The 19657-nt window shown below is 42.8% G+C and overlaps 1 protein-coding gene and 1 long non-coding RNA gene across 2 annotated transcripts in view; one reads left to right on the forward strand and one right to left on the reverse strand.

The window, feature by feature from the left end:
• ARFIP1 (ARF interacting protein 1) overlaps positions 1–19657 on the reverse strand; it is a 1058373-nt gene that overhangs the window by 600769 nt on the left and 437947 nt on the right. The gene's annotated exons all lie outside the window — the stretch shown is intronic.
• LOC105079716 (uncharacterized) lies at positions 7503–12233 on the forward strand. Its single transcript, XR_836295.3, has 3 exons — positions 7503–8240; positions 8984–9120; positions 12133–12233. It is a non-coding gene; the product is annotated as an uncharacterized LOC105079716 (long non-coding RNA).

The raw sequence follows: 19657 nt of genomic DNA on the forward strand, positions 1-19657 counted from the left end.
GAATTCATTGAATAACTTCAAGAATCCTATGAGACAGGTTTAATTTCTAGTTCCATTTTGCAGATGGGGAAACTGAAGCATGGAGAGGTTAAAAATATTGCCCAAAGCCTCATCGCTATTTAAGAGGAAGAGGTAAGATCTCAGCTGAGCAGTCTGGCTCTAGGCGCTGAACTCTTTTTTTTTAAATTGAAGCATGATCAGTGTACAATGTTGTGTCAATTTCTGGTGTACAGCATAATAGTTAAATGATGTGCTACACCATTATCTAACTTACCTTTAAACTTCAATAAACTCTCAGTATCCTTCCATGTTACTCTTAATCCACCAGCCAATTTTGAATAATTTTGGGGACTGAATTAGAATTCAAAATCTGGATATGCTGGAACTTTCTTTAGGCAAACATTAGAGCTTCTTTCCTTTCCCTCTCTTTAGTTTTATTTTGTTTTATTGCTACAATTGACAACATGTGGATTATTTTAAAATGAGATACTCCTTCAGGAATAGGACTTAAGGGAAAACAAAAAATGGAAACAATGAGAATAGAGTTCAGTTTATTTCATGCTTGTAAGTGATAGTTTGATTTCCTCCTTGGTTCCTTGATTTCTAAGAGATAATTATCTACTTTAAAAAATAATAATAATTATTGGGCACTTTCTTTGTGTCAGCCACCCCCATGTGTGCTGTTTAAGCACTGATATTTATTCCAAGTAACCAGGTTCTGGTGAAGTCAGGGACATTGAAGGAACAAGGCTTTTTAGGGCTGTCTCTTCCTGTTATATGCTGTCTTCTTTTTCTAGTTATTCCCACCTAAGCACCAGCCTTTTCTTTTCATCTTCTTTCTCTTTTCTTTTCTTTCCCCTTCCTCCCTACCTTCCTTCCTTTTTCCCCCCTCTGTTCTTGAATATTCTGTCCTTTCCTTCATCTGGAAATTCTTCAACTGTGAGTATCCAGAAACACTAGTGCAGATTCAATCTCATTCCTGTTCTGGAAGGACATTCTTTTTTTGTGTTTGTTTGTTTTTGTTTGTTTGTTTGTTTTGGGGGGGTAATTAGGTTTATTCATTTATTTACTTTTAAGAGGAGGTATTGGGGACTGAACCTAGGACCTTGTGCATGCTAAGCATGCACTCTACCACTGAGCTATACCTTCCCCCTTGAAGGACATTCTTGGCATGCCATTTTCCCCTCATCTGAGTTGGAGATGAAGCCTATATTTGGCCAGTAAATCCACCTTGGCAGGATCCAGTTAGAATGTTTAGCTGATTGCGAGCGCTGATTGCGAGCAGGTCTGTGTAAAATGTGTTTGAATTGACCTCTGGCTGATAGAATGGGCTAAAGGCTGTCCAGCTTCATTAGACGTTCATCCTTCCATGAGTGAGGGTGCAACCCAGGTCCCAGACAAGTCACTGAGTAGTAACATGCAGGCAGAGGCCATGTCTGTTTATTCATTTTTCTACTCCATGCAGTGATGTCTTGCACACGGGAGACATTGGATAACTATGTATGACGTTGGCAAGGAAGTCTCAGGAGATCTGGGTCCTAGTTTCAGATCCACTGCAGATTAGCTGTTGGAGAGGAACAGGGGAATAAATGACCAACCATTCTGCCCCTCAGTGGCTTCACACATATTACCTTCTTAGGACATCTTGGAGACCCAGTAAAACTGTCCTTGAAAAGCTTTCATTTCTATAGAATTGTTTTATAGGTTTTAAAAGGGAATAGCTTTCAGGATGAAGAGTAAAAAATATTGACTCTCTTATCTTGAAAGACACAATTTTAATTCTGAAGAATTATGCAGGGCAAATAGGCGATCACTTTGATGTTGCCTGACATAATCTCTTTTCCCCATTTTGCCATACATTACAGATGACAGTTACATGTAGGCTATGCTCCCACGGGTGACCCAGTGTGAGAATTATGGGCTAGGACAAGGATAAGGGAGACTGTGGGATTGTGTATAATTCTCAGTCTAGTAACTACAACCCCAGCCTTCTCTTCCATTGAACAAAAGATATTGACTAAGACATTTTTCAAAACTGATACAGGAAAAATGAATGTGGTGTGAGAGGATGGCCATGTCCTAGGTCTTGGCTGAGTCTGGGATGTGCCCCACCAAGTGGGGGTCCTTGGCTTCATGCAGGAAAGAATTCAAGAGCGAGCCACAGTTGAATAAAGGTAGACTTATTCAGAGAGATACATACTCCATAGACAGAATACAGGCTGTGTCAGAAGGCAAGAGAAAGGCCATGAGGTGTGGGAGTTGGGTGCTCAGCTTAAAGTAAAGGGAGATGCACACTCCATAGACAGAGTGTGGTCCATCTCACCTAAAAGGGAGAGCAGCCATGAGGTGTGGGGGCTGTTAGTTTGGGCTCAGTAACTTCATATGCTAACAAGTGGGAGGATTATTTCAGCTACTTTGGGGAGGGGGTGGCAATTCCCAAGAATTGGGCCACTACCCACTTTTTGACCTTTTATGGTTGGCCCTGGAATTCTCATGGCCCTGTGGGAGTGCCATTTATCGTGCTAATATATTACAGTGAGCGGATAATGAAGGCCAGGGTCTACTAGGGATCAAATCTCCCACTTTTTGCTGCCCTGGTATTAATTGCTGTGTTATTTCTTAAAGCACTGTGCCCTGCCCCTTCCTGCCCGTCTCAAAGCTACCATAATAAAACTGTGGGGTAGGGGTGCAGACACAGGCAAAATGACCAAAGAGACTGACATGTTTCCATCAGAAACTGGTACCTAGTAAAGCTTCTTCCCAAACCAGTTAGGAGAAGATGGATCATTTAGTGGATGGTACTGAGAAAACTGATTCACCATGGGGGAAAAAAAAGTTGGATTCCCATCTTACAACATATGTAAAAATAAATTCCAAATGCATTCAAGACCTAAGACAAAAAGGGAAAAGATACACATTTTATAGAGGAGTATGTAGAAGAATTATCTTTGTGGTTCTGGGGTTTGAAGGAAATTTCTTAACCAAGACCCAAAGAACATAAACCATAAGTGGAAAATTGATGGGTCTGAGTACATCAAAAGTAAAGATTTCAGCTCAAAACAGTTAACCTATATGACAGATGGCACTGGGGAGAGAAGTTTGCAGTGTCCAAAAATCAATAAGGAATTAATGCCCCCAAGAAACTCCTGCAAGTTGGCAAGAAAAACAGAGGAAACTCACATAGGAAAAATATGGGTCAAGGATGTAGGCAGTTCAGAGAAGAAATGCAAATAGCTAATAAGCATATGAAGAGATATTCACTTCACTAGTAATCAGAGAAATGCGAATTTAAATTACAATGTGATCCACTTTAAAATTATCACATTGTCAAAAATTGGAAATCTTTTAAATATCAAGCGAGGAAAGGCATGTAGGGAAATAGAAAGCCTCTCGAACTTCTGGAGGGAATGTCCTTTGCCTCGGCAACCCTGCTCCTGGTGCAAACCCCAGAGACAGGCTGGCACAAATCCGTGAGGGGACAGCTCTGTGCATGTTCCTTGCAGCCAAGAAGTGGAGTCAACCAGGAGTCCATTGCTAGGACAAGGGCAAATGCGGTTACATGTAAGCCATCAGCTGTAATAATTAGACTCACAGCTACAACAAGGGTGGATTGCAAAAGCATAGAATTGGATTTTTTAAAAAAGTAAGCAAAAGAATGAGATCTTTAGCACATTGCTTTTTGCAGTTAGACACACACAGGCATAAAGCAATACCATGTATTTTTCAAGTAGGTTTATACATATGTCTAAATCAAAATAGGAGTGAGGAGGACTGGAGTGGGGGTCAGGACATAGGAGAGAAAGCCACTGTAAGATAAAAGAGGGACCTTTTGTGGATTGATGAATGCACCATGAACTTAAGAGTAGAACTAATTTAACTCTGTGATCCAAAAGAGAAGAAGAAAAGGAAGTGAAAACAAATTGGAACCTGGGTAATAACCTTGAGATATTCTGTTTATATGCTGTGTAATAAATCATTGATAAACTTCAATTCTTCATTATTTGTAATAGATTATTTGCCACACAATTCCCAGCTGTCGGGTCCCCAGGGCTGAGAGCCAGAGGAGGAGTGGTCTGTATTCAAATTCTTTGCCTAACATAATCCCACGGAAGTGAATGCCGCTATAAAAACCGAAGAGAGGCTACTGCACTATTCGAAACAAAATGAGGAGAAAGATTTGGAAAAGGTTTGCAATTATTATTCCATAAAGACTGAGTCTGACTACCTCCTCCATATTTTATTTCCTCCTTTCAATATTTAAAATCTTCCCCTTATATGTGTAGAATGAAAAGCAGAAATCTAAACAGATCTAACATTTTCTCCCGAGTTCCCAGAGCCCACTTCACTTGGATGTCAGACTCTAAAATTCCTAATACAAATGAGCAGGAGACAAAATCATTTTGTGGGATTCTGAAATGAAGTATTTCAGTGGAACACAGAGAAACAGTTAAATTTTGCAAAGCTGTGAAACTGGAGAGGGGGCTGGCCTCAAAATCTACCAACCAGAGACCTGGAAGGAATTGCTTGCTTGAGATTCATTTCTCTCTCTCTCTCCGTTCCCCCTCTATTTGCACCAAACTTGCCTGTCGATTTCATCAAAGAGATACTTGAACAGATTTCCTCATCTGCCCCCATTCCAAATTGATCAGTTAATTAGGTTGATCTCTGTGAGCTTGTTATAGAACCAGGTCTTTTCCTTTCATGTTCTGGGGGCTCAGTGAACTCCCTTCACTGTGGTGTGCTTCTTAGAGGCATCCAGGAAGACGAGCATCCCTTACTAATATTTTATCCTGCACACAAATGCATTTTATTCAATGTGAATTTGTAATTTTTTTTTAGCATATTATTGCAAGTGCATTGTGCAACCCCTTACTTCTGGGTCAGAATTGAGTGGGTTTCTGTTTCTTATTTATTTATGATTCATCATTTTAAAATATGAAATTCTTGGTCTCGTACAGGATTGCCATTGATTTACTTCATATATTTGCTTTGAGGATCAGAATTGGTAAATAACATGGATGTGTCTTGTGGTAATTGACCATGAGGCAGTGTGTGTGTGTGTGTGTGTTTGTGTGTGTGGCTTGCGGCTGCTGGGTGAGGTCACTCCTTGGGTCTAAACACATGGGCATTGTTAATGACCAGAAGTACTCTAGGAGGAAGTGGGGCTGGTGTCCTGGGTACCATCTAACTCCCTCAGAGGGGCTCCAACCACTTGCAGACCATTATCTCATTAGTTCTCAAAATATCCCAGTGAGGAAGAAGGGAAGGGAGATGCTGATAGATAATGAAATGCTATTAAGCACTTTGCTAATGAAATAATCACTTCCTTTGCCCCACCCCCAAATCCCCAAGCCCAGATGCAGAAACTGAGGCAGAGGGAGCCGACCTTGCTGACCCAGGATCCCCAAAGAGAGTGAGAGCGAAAGCAAGAAGCGGGAATGGGAGGCTGTCACCTGGAAAGCTGATAGAACTGTTTTTTAAGGAAATCTGTGGAGAAGGGCTCCTTCCCTCACCCAAGATGACAGCAACCTTTTATTTCTAAACCAGCACTGGATGTGAGTAGCAGGAAAGTCAGAAATGTGCTGGGAAGAGGGCTGGGCCCTGGGCCAAGATAAAGCCACAGATAGTCTCTTGGAAGTGGGCACTTGGGGTGCAGGTGGCCTCTTCTGCTGACTCAGGACTTCCCTGAGAAGTACGACGCAATTCGGTCTGTGTCTTTATAGATGCACACAGCACATACTAGACTGACCTCATTTTGCCTAATTCCTCAGATTTCTACCAAAGCCTTTGAGGCTATTTTCTTAAAGAAGTGCTTTGATAAGGACTTGGATTTTTAAATAAGCTGAGTTGGTTTAAGCTTCTTCTCTGCTTTGAAATTATGAATTATCTTATGGAAAAGTGTTTTGAGAGTCACCTAAGAGGACATTTCTGGGTCCGTTCTTTTACCTGTGGAACTCCCAGTCTCCACCCTCACGACACCACTGGCTCCGGCCCTTCTCAGAGGTCCCCTGTGTTCCTCTGTACAGATTTCTTGCCTTTACACTCCCTCCTCTAGGCTCCATGACATCCTCCTTCTCCGGAGGAGAGGGATTAAGGTGCAAATGGCTGGTAAGACATAGGTCAAAGGAATAAATCTTTAATTGTGGAACAGTAGGCCTGAGTGAGAATTTGTGAGAAGAGGGAGTTTTATGGCATTCCATCAGTCACCTCCTTGGAAAGGTCAACCCCACCAGGAAAAGACAGCCTTGTTCCTAACAAAACACAGGTGCGACTGTTTCCCAGTTGGAGTCAGCCTCTTCGACATGTTGAAAGGTGTTAATGAGAATAAATAGCATCAAATTCGTTCGTTCATTCAATCATTCATTCAGCAGACACAAAAAATGAGTACGTGATAGCCCCTCAGACCAGAGAGCTCACAGACATGGAAACAAATTATTGCTGTGCAATAGTGAGAAGCATAACAGAGGCAGAGAAAGCAGACATTTCTAACATAAGAGTGGCAGTGTTCAATGAGTTTACAGATCATCAAAACTCAAGAAGACATTTCTATGCCCCAAGTCCTAGGTAAGGCTGGCAGGAGTAATATTTAGTGGCTATAAATAGATGGTCCAGGATAGGTTTATTTATTTTATTTTGGGATTTTTTTTTTGGGGGGGGGGATTAGGTTTATTTATTTATTTATTTATTTTTATAGGCAGTACTGGGAATTAAACTTAGGTCATCGTGCATGCTAAGCTTGCACTCTACCACTGAGCTATACCCTCCCTACCCAGAATAGGTTTAAAAAGACCAATGGAATAATTCAAGATTGAAGCCATCTGTTGCCGGAGGAGGGTATAACTCAGTGGTAGATCTCGTGCTTAGCATGCACAGCGTCCTAGGTTCAATCCCCAGTACCTTCACTGAAATAAATAAATAAAAAAAAAACTTAATTACCTCCCCCAAAAATGTAAAATTAAAAAAAATTTTTTAACAAGACATCTGTGGCTATGACCTGGTGGGCAGGAGTACAGACTATGAAATTGGGTGGACCCGTGTCCCAATCATGCCTCTATCATTTATTCTTTCTATGATCATGGACAAATGTCACCTCTCTGTGTCTCTGTGTCCTCATCTGTAGAATGAAAGTAATAAATAGGTCCTGTCCAAAAACGTTGTTGGCGGATTAAATGAAATCGTATGTTTCAAGTGCTTAGAAACTTGCTTGGCAAAAAATCAGCACTCAGTGAGACTGAACAACTATTATCGTTACTCTGAAAAGGACTCCTTTCTGAGAAAGCAAAATGAAAGATCGCAAACTTTTATTTTCCAGCTTTTCCAGCTGCAATCAGTGGTTTTCTGATAAACTCATTGGATTGCCTACTGGTCTCCCAGGGGATAGGAGGCAACAAGGCAAATCATCTCTTTCAGACTTGATATTCTGCCCAAAAGAAAGTGGACGCCACTTGTGTCACCCCAGGGTTCTTGATCAGCAAGAAGAGAAAACCCGGTTCTGCTTGGACACACACCCCGAGCAGGGTGCATGCCATGAAGCCTTCAGGAAAACAGCCCACTGTGTGCTTCCGTGACATGTGACCCTTCCAGGGAGGACCGCTCCTGACAGTGAGACGCTCTCAGAAATGAGCTCATCTCTGCCATCACAACAGGTTCCGAGGAGGAAGGAAGGGGCGAAGTATTGAAAGAATCCAAGGTAGCTGTGATGGACTTGATGATCCCAAACTTTAAAAAGACTCTTGCATAAGATTGAGAAAAAGCACGCAACCAAGAGTGATTACAAGAGGCGTGTTGGGGGGAGGTGAGCTGAGGCTTGCAAAACACTTGTAAAGCCCACAAGGGACTTACAGATGTTCCAGATAAGATCAGGGAGGGAGAGACGGAGCTTGCAGCTGCTGGTGAAATTGCAGCTTGGTGGCCAAAGGAGGCAGAGTTCAGAGAGACCAACTTCCGTCTGATTTCTCTGACAAAGAGAATGGCGGGATAGAAGGCAGAGAGAACGAGCACTGGCGGGTCACTGTGGAAGCCGACCAGCTTTGGAGAAAAGTGCAGCTACTCTGAATTCAGATTTCAGTGAATTATGTTGCAAGTTCCTGGGGCAACTTGCAGATGAGCTTGTGCAGTCATTCCTGGTCGAAATGGGAAGAATCTTAGAGAAGAGGAGTTGTGTTGGAAGAAGATGCTGGCCAGCATGTGTGTTTCTGTTTCAGAATGGAGAGGAAGTTGATTTTACAGGGTACAGACAGGTAAGCGGATTGTCCATCTTGGATAAGAGTTGGATATGGAAGGGTTAATTTGTGAGCACTTTGAAGAGAATGTGGGATCTTTGGAACACAGCACAGGGTGACAAGGAGCTCATCCCCCTCCTCTTTCCCTTCCTGTCCCTCCCCCTCCTCCCTCCCTATCCTCCTTCTGCCCTTCCCCCTCCACTTTCCTTTGGAATTCTTGTGCCAAAGTCCTGAGAAATCAACTGGTGAGAGGGAAACATGGCAGCAGAGTATGTCACTGTCATTTCTAGGATCCACTCTATAATAAGGATGCAGACAAAGTTCCAAGGAGAGGCAACCAACAACCACATTACCCGGGGAATAAGCTGGGGATGTTGGGCTGGTGTGAGCACCAGTCAGCTGCGGAGGCCACCCTGACTGGTGCTCACACACTGGAGGGCCATCAGGTGGGAGCACACGTCTGCTATTTCCCTAGGACCCTGGCTTTCCAACTTGCCTGGCTGTTACCTACACTAAGAGTGACATTCGATATCTCAACCCAGAATACACATAAACTCACGCATGTAAGAGACAAGCCTTTCAGAAAAATTATTAGTTTTACTATATTCAATTTATTTTTATATTTTCTATTCTACCCCATCCTATCCTCTTCTAGTCTATTCTGTCTTGTTCTACTTATTCTATTCTTTTCTTTTTTTGTAAAAAATGCTTGTTGGGTGCAAATGACATTTAAAAAATCCCTGCCCTCGTGGAATTTACAGATGACTCACAACAAGCACATTAATGATGGATGGATTCTGACTGTGGCGAGTACAGAGAACCCCGAGAGGGTGCCAGTCGAGTGCAAGAGTCAGAGATGTGTCCCTGAGGAGGTGGCATTAAGACTGCCACCTGAAGGGTGAGTATGGCTGGTTGCAAGGAGAGGGGGCGAGGAGATCGGAAAGGAACATTCCAGACAGAAGAAACAGCAAGCATCTGGGGATATGAAAGAAATTCAGGCTGCTGGGATGCAGAGGGGGAGGGAGGGAACTGATCCCACATGGTCAAGAAGTGGGATTTGATACTAGGAGCAAGGCGAACCATTAGAGGGTTACTGAGGTACAAAAAGACATAGAGATAGAGAGAGATTTAGAGACATAAAGAGAGATGGAGAGATAGAGGAATATCGAGACAGAGAGACGGGATTTGAGAGATGTGTGGGATGCAAAATCCGCATGACCAGATGGGAGGATGAGCTGGAGGGAGGAGGCAAGGAAGACCCCCGCGTTTCCATCTTGAGCAGTTGGTGGTGCCGTGCCGATGAGGCAGGGCAGGGAAGGAGTCCTATTCATGGAGACAAGGCGCAGAGGACACAGAGCCACGAGTGGGGGGAGACGGGGTCAGTTGGGGACATCTTTGCTCATGTAGCTTCATCTCCTCAAAATACCACCAGCCCACTTGTCTGCTGGGAGCACACCTGCTTCTCCGCCAACACCCAGGAAGCCTGTCTCAACACTCGTCTTTGCCAGACAGGAGTGCTCTCCACTCTGTGATCCAATTCTTCCTTCGAAATTTTTGATAACTTCCTCAGCCACACTTCATCACACTGGTTTCTTTGTCTGTAATAACAATAAAAATAGTAGTACCCACGGGAACTTCTGCCAGCCCGTTACACCTGCTGTCTCATTTAATCTTCACGACAGCCTTTTATGGTCAATATCATTACTCTCCTCATTTCATTGGGAAACTGACACGGGGGCAGGTCAGGTCACTTCCCCAGCAGGCGTGGCACTGCTGGTCCGGGGTCTGGGCAGAGCTCGGATCCAAGCCCAGGTGATCTGGCTTCTGGGTCCACACTCTTATTCATTGTGTGTGTCTTGTTTTCCACTGGATTGTAGACCTTGAAGTTAGGAACCATGTAATAGTACTTTTTTTTTTTTTAAAGAAACACACACTTTGAGAGCTTTAAAGAAACGAAATAAGAAAAACGCAACTGCAACTTGTAAAGAAAACCAAAGTGAGTGGTTATCTAGATTTTTTTTTCTATGAATCCCAGAAATTTTGTGATTTGCAAATCAAGATGTTTTCATAGAATTCTTGAGTTAGATCTGGTCCTGCTCCCTAATTTTAAAGATGAGGAGATTGAGGACCCACCAAAAGGTTAAGTGCCCAAGGCCAGAGTGTGTGGCAAGGCTGAAGAGTGGGGCCAGGTGCTGCCTGTTTCTGATTGTGACTCCAGTGCCCTTGAGTGAGCGGTGGGTGTTCCGCTCTGCCTGTAACCTACCCTCAACCTAGGGCCCCGTATTCTCCCGGGTGAACCTTTTACTGCAGGCACGTGGTCACTAGAATGTAATCTACACCAGGGTGGGGATCCTTGTTTTGTCTGCTGTTGTAACCTGGTACCTGGAATCAGCCTGCCTCATTGTCGACACTCTAAGTACACAGTGAATGAACCACTGGGTTCTCTAAACACATCTCTAGGTTTTCTGACTCCACGGCTTTAAATGGAATGTTTTTGTGCTAAAACAAGCAAACAAACAAAAAACCCCCAAACAAAAAGCAAACAACCTCTTAATTCTCTCCAACTCTCCAAAACCTATCCCATTCTTTAAGTTCAAGTTCAAATTTCCTTTTGTGAAATCTTTCCAAAATGCTGTCTTTCCTTCCTCTGAATTCATATGGTGTCTCTATGTATTTTTTGTTTGGTGATGAGAACATTTAAGATCTAGTCTCTTACTGTTTTTTTTTTTTTTAACCTGCCCAGTGCCCAGCACAGCACCTGGGCACCATCATAAGTCCTTAAAAAGGTTTGCTAGGATGGATCAATGACATGAAAACATTGTTCACCCGTTTAAAGAGGGGTTGGGATTGCTCATGTAACTCTAAAGTGGGTCGGCAAAATTTCTCTGTGGAAGGACAGAGTAAATATCTTAGGCTTTGCATGCTGTGAGGTGTCTGTAGCAATCATTCAAAGCTGCCATGTAGTGTAGAAGCAGCCACAGAAAATAGGAAAATGCCTATGTTTCAGTAAAACTTTATTTGTGGATATTGATATTTGAATTTCATATAATTCTCATATGTCATAAAATGCTATTCAAAATTTAAAAAGAACTATTTAAAAATGTAAAAACCATTCTTAGCCCTCAGACTGCAAAAACCTAGCATTGGTGCAGATTTGACCCGCGGGCCGTAGTTTGCAAACCCCTGCTCTGTTCAGAGGCTTGGAGCTGGTGGTAGAAACGACTTTTGACCCCATGGAGTTCATGTTCATCTCAGCCTCATTCTCCTCAGTAGGAGGGGCTACTCACGTCCTAGGAAGCTGCTCTCATGGGAGATTTCCAAGCAGAGGTCTAGGGATTATCTGGCAGGGGATGCAGAGGAGACCACACCCCTGCCCCGGGGGGACAGGGCAGGAGGCTGGACATGAGATGACCTCTAAAACCCCTTTCTTCTGCGAGATTCCTTCCACGCAGCAAATTCCTGGGCTTTGAAGTGAAACCACGGGAGCCGAGCTGATTGGAGGGAAGGTCATTCTGAATTAGTGGAAAGGTCTGAGTTATAAAGCGGTTCATAAGGAATGATGCCTCATTGCATCCAAGGGCATTCAGCAATCAATTGGACACTTAACAAAGGACTGTCAATAGTCCATCGGAATTGCACTTTATATTTTTCAAAGTGCTCTCTGGTACATTATCTCCACTGATCCCCTGGGGAACCCTAGGAGCTGGACAACTCCATTTTACAGGTGAGATCAGAAGGCGCTTGCTCCGTCTGAGATGGTTCAGAATAACCGCCGTCAGCCTGCTGTTGAGATAGAAAAATGACAGTTTTACATTTTGTATTGAGGGTGTATTATGGATTCTTAAGGATCTCATTTATATTGGTCTGATGAATAAACATTCTGAATTCATGCTTGTTTTTAATCCTTCAGAATCTACAAGAAACATGGCCACATCCCCAGATGAGCACGTGGAGTCTGTCGAACTGCAGTGATAAAATATAGTAAGAGTTCATTAAAAGTTGGAAAACTGGGCTTCACCTGTTCCCTCACATCGGGGTGAAAATGGTGTTTCCGCTGTCTGACCTCGGGCGGGGAGGTGAATGTTGTCCTCATCAGGGCAGAAAGTTCAAAGGGTCAGAAATGCACGTTGAATTAGAAAGAATCTTGAGTGTCCAAAATTCTTCATTCGGTAAATGAGTACTTTAGAGCAATTCGAGAGAGTGTCTCTGACATGGGAGGTGTCACTGCCTTTGGTGGTTTTCCTTCATCCCTGTCCTAGAAAGTGTGACTTGGGGCGGGGTGGGGGGTTGGACACACAAGCAGCAGATAGCCAGCCAGCCCTGATGATTTGGGGGATAAATCTGCTTTTCCTTCCCTCGACTTGGGGGCTCTCATCAACATCTTCCTGCCAAATGAGGCTTTGGCACAGCTAAGTGTGCCTTGGCAAACCTTTTAAATTTCCCCAGAGCAACTTCCTGGTTCTTAATTAGGCCTTTTATTCCTAGATGTCTATATTTAACTGTGCTCTGTTAGCGCTGACCCCTTTTGGATACTGCCAAGGGCTTGAGGGAGGTGGTGGTTGAGTCTAGACAGGGCAATTATTCAGATAACTAAGTTCCCCAAACTTAATCCTTAAAGTAAGACACCGTGAGGGTATGTTCTGGTAGTGAGAGAATCCTGATCAAACTTATGAGTTAACTGCCCAGCGCCCTTCCTTCACTTTGCCCAACAGAGGCAGAGAGCAAACCCTTCATCAGCGGAGAGAGACAGGCCAGTAACTGTCAGGGTCTCACCCATGAACTTGGCGGGATGGAGGACAGAGCGGAAACAACCAAGTGAAAAAGGGGCGGAGAGGAAGGCTCTCAGCTGTGCACAGGGAAACTGCAGAATGTTCACTCCACTCTTGTATGTAAAAGAGAAAAATCGAACATAGCCTGAGCATCGATTGCAGGAGAAACGGGTCTATAAACTGGAGTCTTTCATTCAAGGGAATACGACTCAGCGGGGAGAAAATGAATGCCCGAGAGTGATGCACGTGGATGTGGGGAAATCTCAGAAATGTACTGCGGAGTGTGAAAAGCAAGTTGCATAAGGGTACCTACTGTAATGAAAACATTTGTAAAAATTTAAAGCATCAGTGATAATTATACTGTATATTATTTACGAATAGCATATATGTAGTACCAGAATTTTAAAAATCCACAATCAATAAAATGTTTAAAAGCCCAAGTCCATTGTTTTATTTTAAAAGAAAGAAAGGAAACACATGGTAACGCCACACATTTAAGCTCAGGAGAGTGGTCACCTCTAGGGAGGGGACAAGGGAGTGAGACTGAGCAGGGCTCACAGTCTGCAGTGGAGTTAGTCCTGTTCCTTTTTTTCAGCTGGGTGGTGAATTCGTGGGGAGTTCCCATGGTATTATTAGCTCTACTCTTTAATGAGCCTGAAACCATTCATTAAAAATGCAGGGGGTCTCAAAGGAGCGCTGGGGCTACTATTTGTTGGGGATGGGGTGGGGTGACAAGCAACCCCTTAGGAGAGGAGAACCTATGTTTTCTCTCCTCCCTGAGCTGTGATCAAGTCCCCTTTCAGGAAAACAAGAGTGTTTGTGGGGAGCTATGAATGGAAGTGCAGAGAACAGGATTTTAGAACCAGTTCTGCCTCTCTCAGGAGCTGAGAGATGGGCAGTGAGCCCTTCCCTTTCCCAGGTCTTTCCTCTGGAATCGATCTTGCCAAATTCTAGCTGCCTTTGGTTGTTGGAAACTGTCCCAGGAGGGCCTGAAAGGCAGCCTTGCAGGGGAATTGGCCCCACTGGTGTTGGCTGCTTGAGATAAAGTGTAGTGGGTGAGGAGGGGAGTGGGCTTATAAGTACTGGACAGAGTTGAGTTAAAACTTTGCTTATATAATTCTTTGTGCCTTGCCAATGACATGGGGAAAGGTTACATGGATCAAGAGAGTTTCTTCTGTTTGTTTTATTTTGTTTTTAACTATTATTTTGGAGAATTTTGAACATGTATAATATTTAGATACTATTATCCTTATTTTTTTGTTAGATATCTTTAAAAAATTTATTTTTTGTTGAAATGTAGATGATTTACAATGTTAGTTTCAGGTATAAAGCAAAGCAATTCAGTTATACATACACATACATACATATATTTTCAGATACTTTTCAATTGTAGATTATTACAAGAAATTGAATATAGTTCGCTGTGCTATACAGTAGGTCCTTGTTGTTTATCTATTTTATATATAGTAGTGTGTGTCTGTTAATCTCTAACTCCTAATTTATCCCTCCCTGCCTTTCCCTTTTGGTGACCATAGTTTGTTTTCTATGTCCGTGAGTCTATTTCTGGTTTGTAAATAAAATTTGTATCCTTTTTTAGAGTTCAAATGTAAGTAATATCATATGATATTTGTTTTTCTCTGTCTGACTTACTTCACTTAATATGATCATCCCTAGGTCCATCCATGTTGCTGCAAATGGTATTATTTCGCTCTTTTTATGGCTGAGTAGTATTCCATTGTGTATATATACCACATCTTCTTTAACCAATTCATCTGTCAGTGGATATTTAGATTGTTTCTAAATCTTGGCTATTGTAAATACTGCTGCTATGGAACATTGGAGTGCATGTGTCTTTTTGAATTGGAGTTTTCTCCAGATATGTGGCCAGGAGTAGGATTGCTGGATCATATGGTAAGTCTATTTTTAGTTTTTTGAGGAATCTCCATACTGTTCTCCATAATGGCTGCACCAGTTTACATTCCCACCAACAGCGTAGAAGGGTTCCCTTTTCTCCATACCCTCTCTAGCATTTATTATTTGTAGACTTTTTGATGATGGCCATTCTGACTAGTATGAGATGATAACTCATTATAGTTTTGATTTGCATTTCTCTAATAATTAGTGATACTGAGCATCTTTTCATGTGCCCGTTGGCCATCTGGATGTGTTCTTTAGAGAAATGTCTATTTAGACTAATACCCTTGTTTTTAAAAGTACCCATCACCCTGCACCCAAAACCATAAACTCATGGTCAGTCTTGCCCCATCCATCTCTGATCCACTCATCAGCATTTCTTGTACTATTTTGAGACAAATCTCAGACAAAGACCAGAGTCGTCTGTCCAGAGAAACAGAACCAATAGAATAATCTCTATCTAATATCTCTCTATATCTATAACTTTCCAATTATCTCATAAATGCCATAATTTTCATTTTTACAATTTGTTTATTTTAGTTAGGATCAAACTAAGGTCTACATGTTTTGATTGGTTAAATATGTGTTTTACATCTCTTAATCTACAGGTTCCCCTAATAGTTCTCTCTCTTCCTTGCAGTGAAATTTTATAAAGTATCAATTTGTCCTATAGAAGCTCTCACAGTCTGGACTTTGCTGGTAGCATTCTCTTAGTGTCATCCATTCTGTTCTTCTATCCTCTATGTTTTTTTGTAAGCTGATAGCTAAATTTAGAGCCTTAAACAGACATTTAAAGAGACATGTATTTGCATAATTTTAAGAGCTCACTGAAGAAGTCTTTATTACACATTCTGCAAACAAACAAACAAACAAACAAACAAAAGCAAACAATTCTCTTCTATTAGCTTGCTGAGACCTAAAATTGCACTTCTAATAATATTTTGGTTTTAAAACTCAAAATACAAATACCCTTAGAAAAGGGAAAACTTATTAGGTCTTTATTCTTGAGGATGAATGCTTTTATGAGGTCCTTATCTGAGCTGGTTTCTGAAAGTGAAGGAGAGAAGGATGTTGGTGAGAACACATGGGCAGTGGTGTGCATTTCATATCCAAGTGACAGTGGGACCACTATCGGGACAGAACAAGTTACAATAGGGCTCATCCTTAAAGCCCCCTCAGCTATTAAGCAGTTACAGTGCTATAGACCCCTGTATTCAGTGCTTGCAAGCAATTATTTTGTTTCAATCTTATAACAGCCCTGGGAAGTGAGTAGAATTTATAGCCATTTTAAAGATAAGAACACTGAGGCTCAGCCAAGCTTAAGTAACTGGTTGAAGGTCATGCAGCAGGATTCCTCCCTACATTCTTGGCCCCAGTGCTCTTTCCACTAACTCGTAGCTGCCACCCTGGCCCCTACACTTCATTCCCTCCAGCTTTGGGCTGGCTTGAGAGGGGGTGATGAGACATGACCCCCTCACACGAGTGCTTTCCAGCCTCTGGTGTAGCCTGTTCTGGGACACATTCTGGGGCTCCTGCCCAGAGCTGGGCCATCTCAGATGGCGGTCAAGGATCTGCCCAGTGGCCTCTGAGTAACAAGCCTATTTTGTTTTGTTTCTTTCTTCCCACCACATCCTTTTCTGTGAAAGAAAATAGGAACACTATCTCTGGAAAATCAGCCTGCTGATTAGACAGAAAAGATGCTATGACTTCTGTGGTGCTCCCGTGAGTCAGCAGGATTTTCAAAAAGAAATTTTAATTTGTTTATGGCACAAAGGAAATTCTAACAGAATTTTTTTTAAAGAGACAGTCACCCAGAATTCCATCACCCCCATGAAATCAATTGTCTCCCTTTATTGGTGTTCCTGGTCAGTCCCTGACTGGAGGCATGAGCAGGTTTTCCAGTTCTGTTGGGTTCCTCTCTAAGCCCACAGAACAGTCAGAGGAGTGAGGAGAGACATCTGCTCTCATCTGCCCCTGATTCCTGGCCATTTTGAAGTTGCTCAATTTGAAGCATTAACCTGCAAGGGGCCAAGGAGAGGGACCATCAGAGTCTTACTAACTTACAGCTTCCTCGTTTTCTTCTGCTGGCCTCTTGGAGAACACAGCCATGAACCTTCATAGGGTAGCTCTTTCTTTTAAAAACCAGAAGAGGTGGATCAAAACTAGCAAAGGTAATTGAGAAAGAAGAAGGAGAGAGAAACCAGCTACACCGCGCAAGCAGTTCTGATGTTCCTTAGCACCCACATCAGACAGAGCTGCAGCTCCTATTTCTGGGCAACTAAGACCTCATTATTTAGAAAGATGTATTTTGTATGCAATTTCAACATTCTAAGACAGAAGGAAGCATGTGGCACCAGTTGAACGTTGGCCCATTGTCAGCTGTTTATTCATATTATATCTGTTCCATGCAAGCCCGAGGTAGACCACTGTTAACCTTAATCAATTTCCTGCATATTTCAAGAGTTAAGTTATGCCAGGCACAATCTCTGGCTTCAGCCAGCTGAGAGGAAGGTGCAGGGCACTTACTCTCAGGACCTACATACAGTAAAACCTTTGAGGCATCCTTAAGGAGAAATGCAGCAAGGAAAAAAAAAGTAAAGTTTTTGAAAGAAGTCATTTGTCTTTAGCCGAATTTTTCTGGGTCTGATACGTGTTGCTGCAGACATAAAACTGTCTGGAGTCTGGCTTCAGGGTTTAGAATTATAAAATATTCATGGTGTATAATTTTGCATAATTTGTTTAGCTACCAAGACATAATTTAGTTATTTGGCGCATGAATCCTTGGGAAGGCCAAAAGAAGAAAAAAACGGGCTTTAAGAGGCTGACTCCAGCTTTGATGCTAATATAGATAAGATGAACGTGCCCTGTAGTGCGCTGGGTGCTCAGCACACGTCCACACACACACACACACCATTCGCGTGTAATTGATTTTTTCCTCACCGATCCTTAGCTCTGTTTTATCAGCCATTTTACATACAAAGTTACCTAGTGTCACTCTGTGTGATTGCCAATAAACCCAAAGGAAAGAGCTACAGAACTAGTCTTTGATTTCAGTAAGAGGTGTTTAGATGATAAAATTCCTTGAGTAGAAGGCTGATAAGAAAACAAGCATGATAATTTATTCAAAGAATTAATAACTGATCTCTGTGTCCGGTGCTGGGCTGAGCACAGACAGGTGTATTCGTCAGACGTGGTCCTTATCTCCGAGGGAGCTTTCAGTCTAGTTAAGACAAGACACATAAACAGGAACAACCGGACGAACCACCAGCTCACAGGCATTGTTTAAGCAAGTACAAACTAGCGTGGCAGAGCCCTCACACTGAGATGCAGAGGAAATGCAAGAGGAGAAGACAATGGATGTCTGTGCCCTCGTGGCCCCACCTACGTCGTGGTCCTGTCCCCTGTCCCCAGTTCCCTGTGTCGTGGCATCCCCCATCTCCGCGTCTGCCGTCTGGCTCCTTCCAACCCGTTCTCCATATTGATATAGTAGAGGATTGCTCTAAATGCAAATCTGACTGTGGTGTTTCCCTTAAACTAAAGAAAAAGTCCAAGGGGGAGTGTCTAGCTCAGTCTAGAGTGTGTGCTTAGCATATCTGAGGTCCTGGGTTCAATCCCTAGTACCTCCATCAAAATAAATAAACCTCATTACCCACCCTAAAAAAGAACTGCTTTAAAAAAAAAAGAAAAGAAAGAAAGAAAAAGAAAAAGTCCAGACCCTTTAGTTTGGTGTACAAAGTCCAGCCCCCACGCCCCAGGTCTCCTATAGAACCCGCCTTGCTTCCCTACCTCACAGCGTGTCTTCTCCTCACTCCTCACCTCCTTGCCAGCTCACCTCCAATTCCTCTTCAGTGTCAGCTTAGGCTCCCCTCCTTCTAGGAGTCTCCTGTAACTCCCTGAGAAGGGGCCAGTGCTCCCTGCTGTCCTTCATCACGCTGGAACCTTCCCTGGCCTACACTCACTACCCAGCGAGCTCAGAGTCAATAATTGGCAATCAATGATGTGAGTAGGGCTCTGAAGTCAGACTTCTGGGTTTGAAACCAAGACCCATCATTTGCTTGTTTTGTAATCTTTTTTTTTTTAATTAAAGTACAGTTGACTTACAATATTATATTAGTTTCAAGTGTGCAACATAGTGATTCAATACTTTTATAGCTTATACTCCATTTGAAGTTATTATAAAATACTAGCCATAGTTCCTGTGGCGAGCTTTGTAATCTTATGGTAAATTGCTTACCTTCCCTTTATCACTGTTTTTTCATCTCTAAAATGGGGATAATGATGATACATACAATTCAGGGCTACTGTGAGGAACAAAGAGGTTGTACGTGTAAAAGTACCTAGACTGGGGCCTGGCACGTACTCTGTCCTCAGTAAACGTTGGCTGCTCTAGATAATGCTTGCTTGTTAAGGGAATTGCGGGGATTTATGGCAGGTGTACATACATGCCCATACATGCACACATGTGTACATGCATTATCTATAACACAGACTACTGTGTGATGTAACAATTACTACCGCTGTGACAATCACTGGTTAGTATCCCTCTTGGCACTGTAAACCCCTGCTCCCCACTGAGCAAGCTATGGCAGCCAATCCCAAGGGCTGACAATCAACACTTGGGCTTACTTACAACCGCCCCCAACCTGCTGTGGGGGAGACTCTATTCTCAAAGGAAGGGCAGGGTCCGGGAGTGTTTGTGGTTGTGACTCCAGTCCTGAGCACAGACCCTGGTGTGTGGACCGTGTTCAATAC

Source organism: Camelus bactrianus, chromosome 2, assembly GCF_048773025.1.
Source record: "Camelus bactrianus isolate YW-2024 breed Bactrian camel chromosome 2, ASM4877302v1, whole genome shotgun sequence".
Lineage (NCBI taxonomy): Eukaryota > Metazoa > Chordata > Mammalia > Artiodactyla > Camelidae > Camelus > Camelus bactrianus.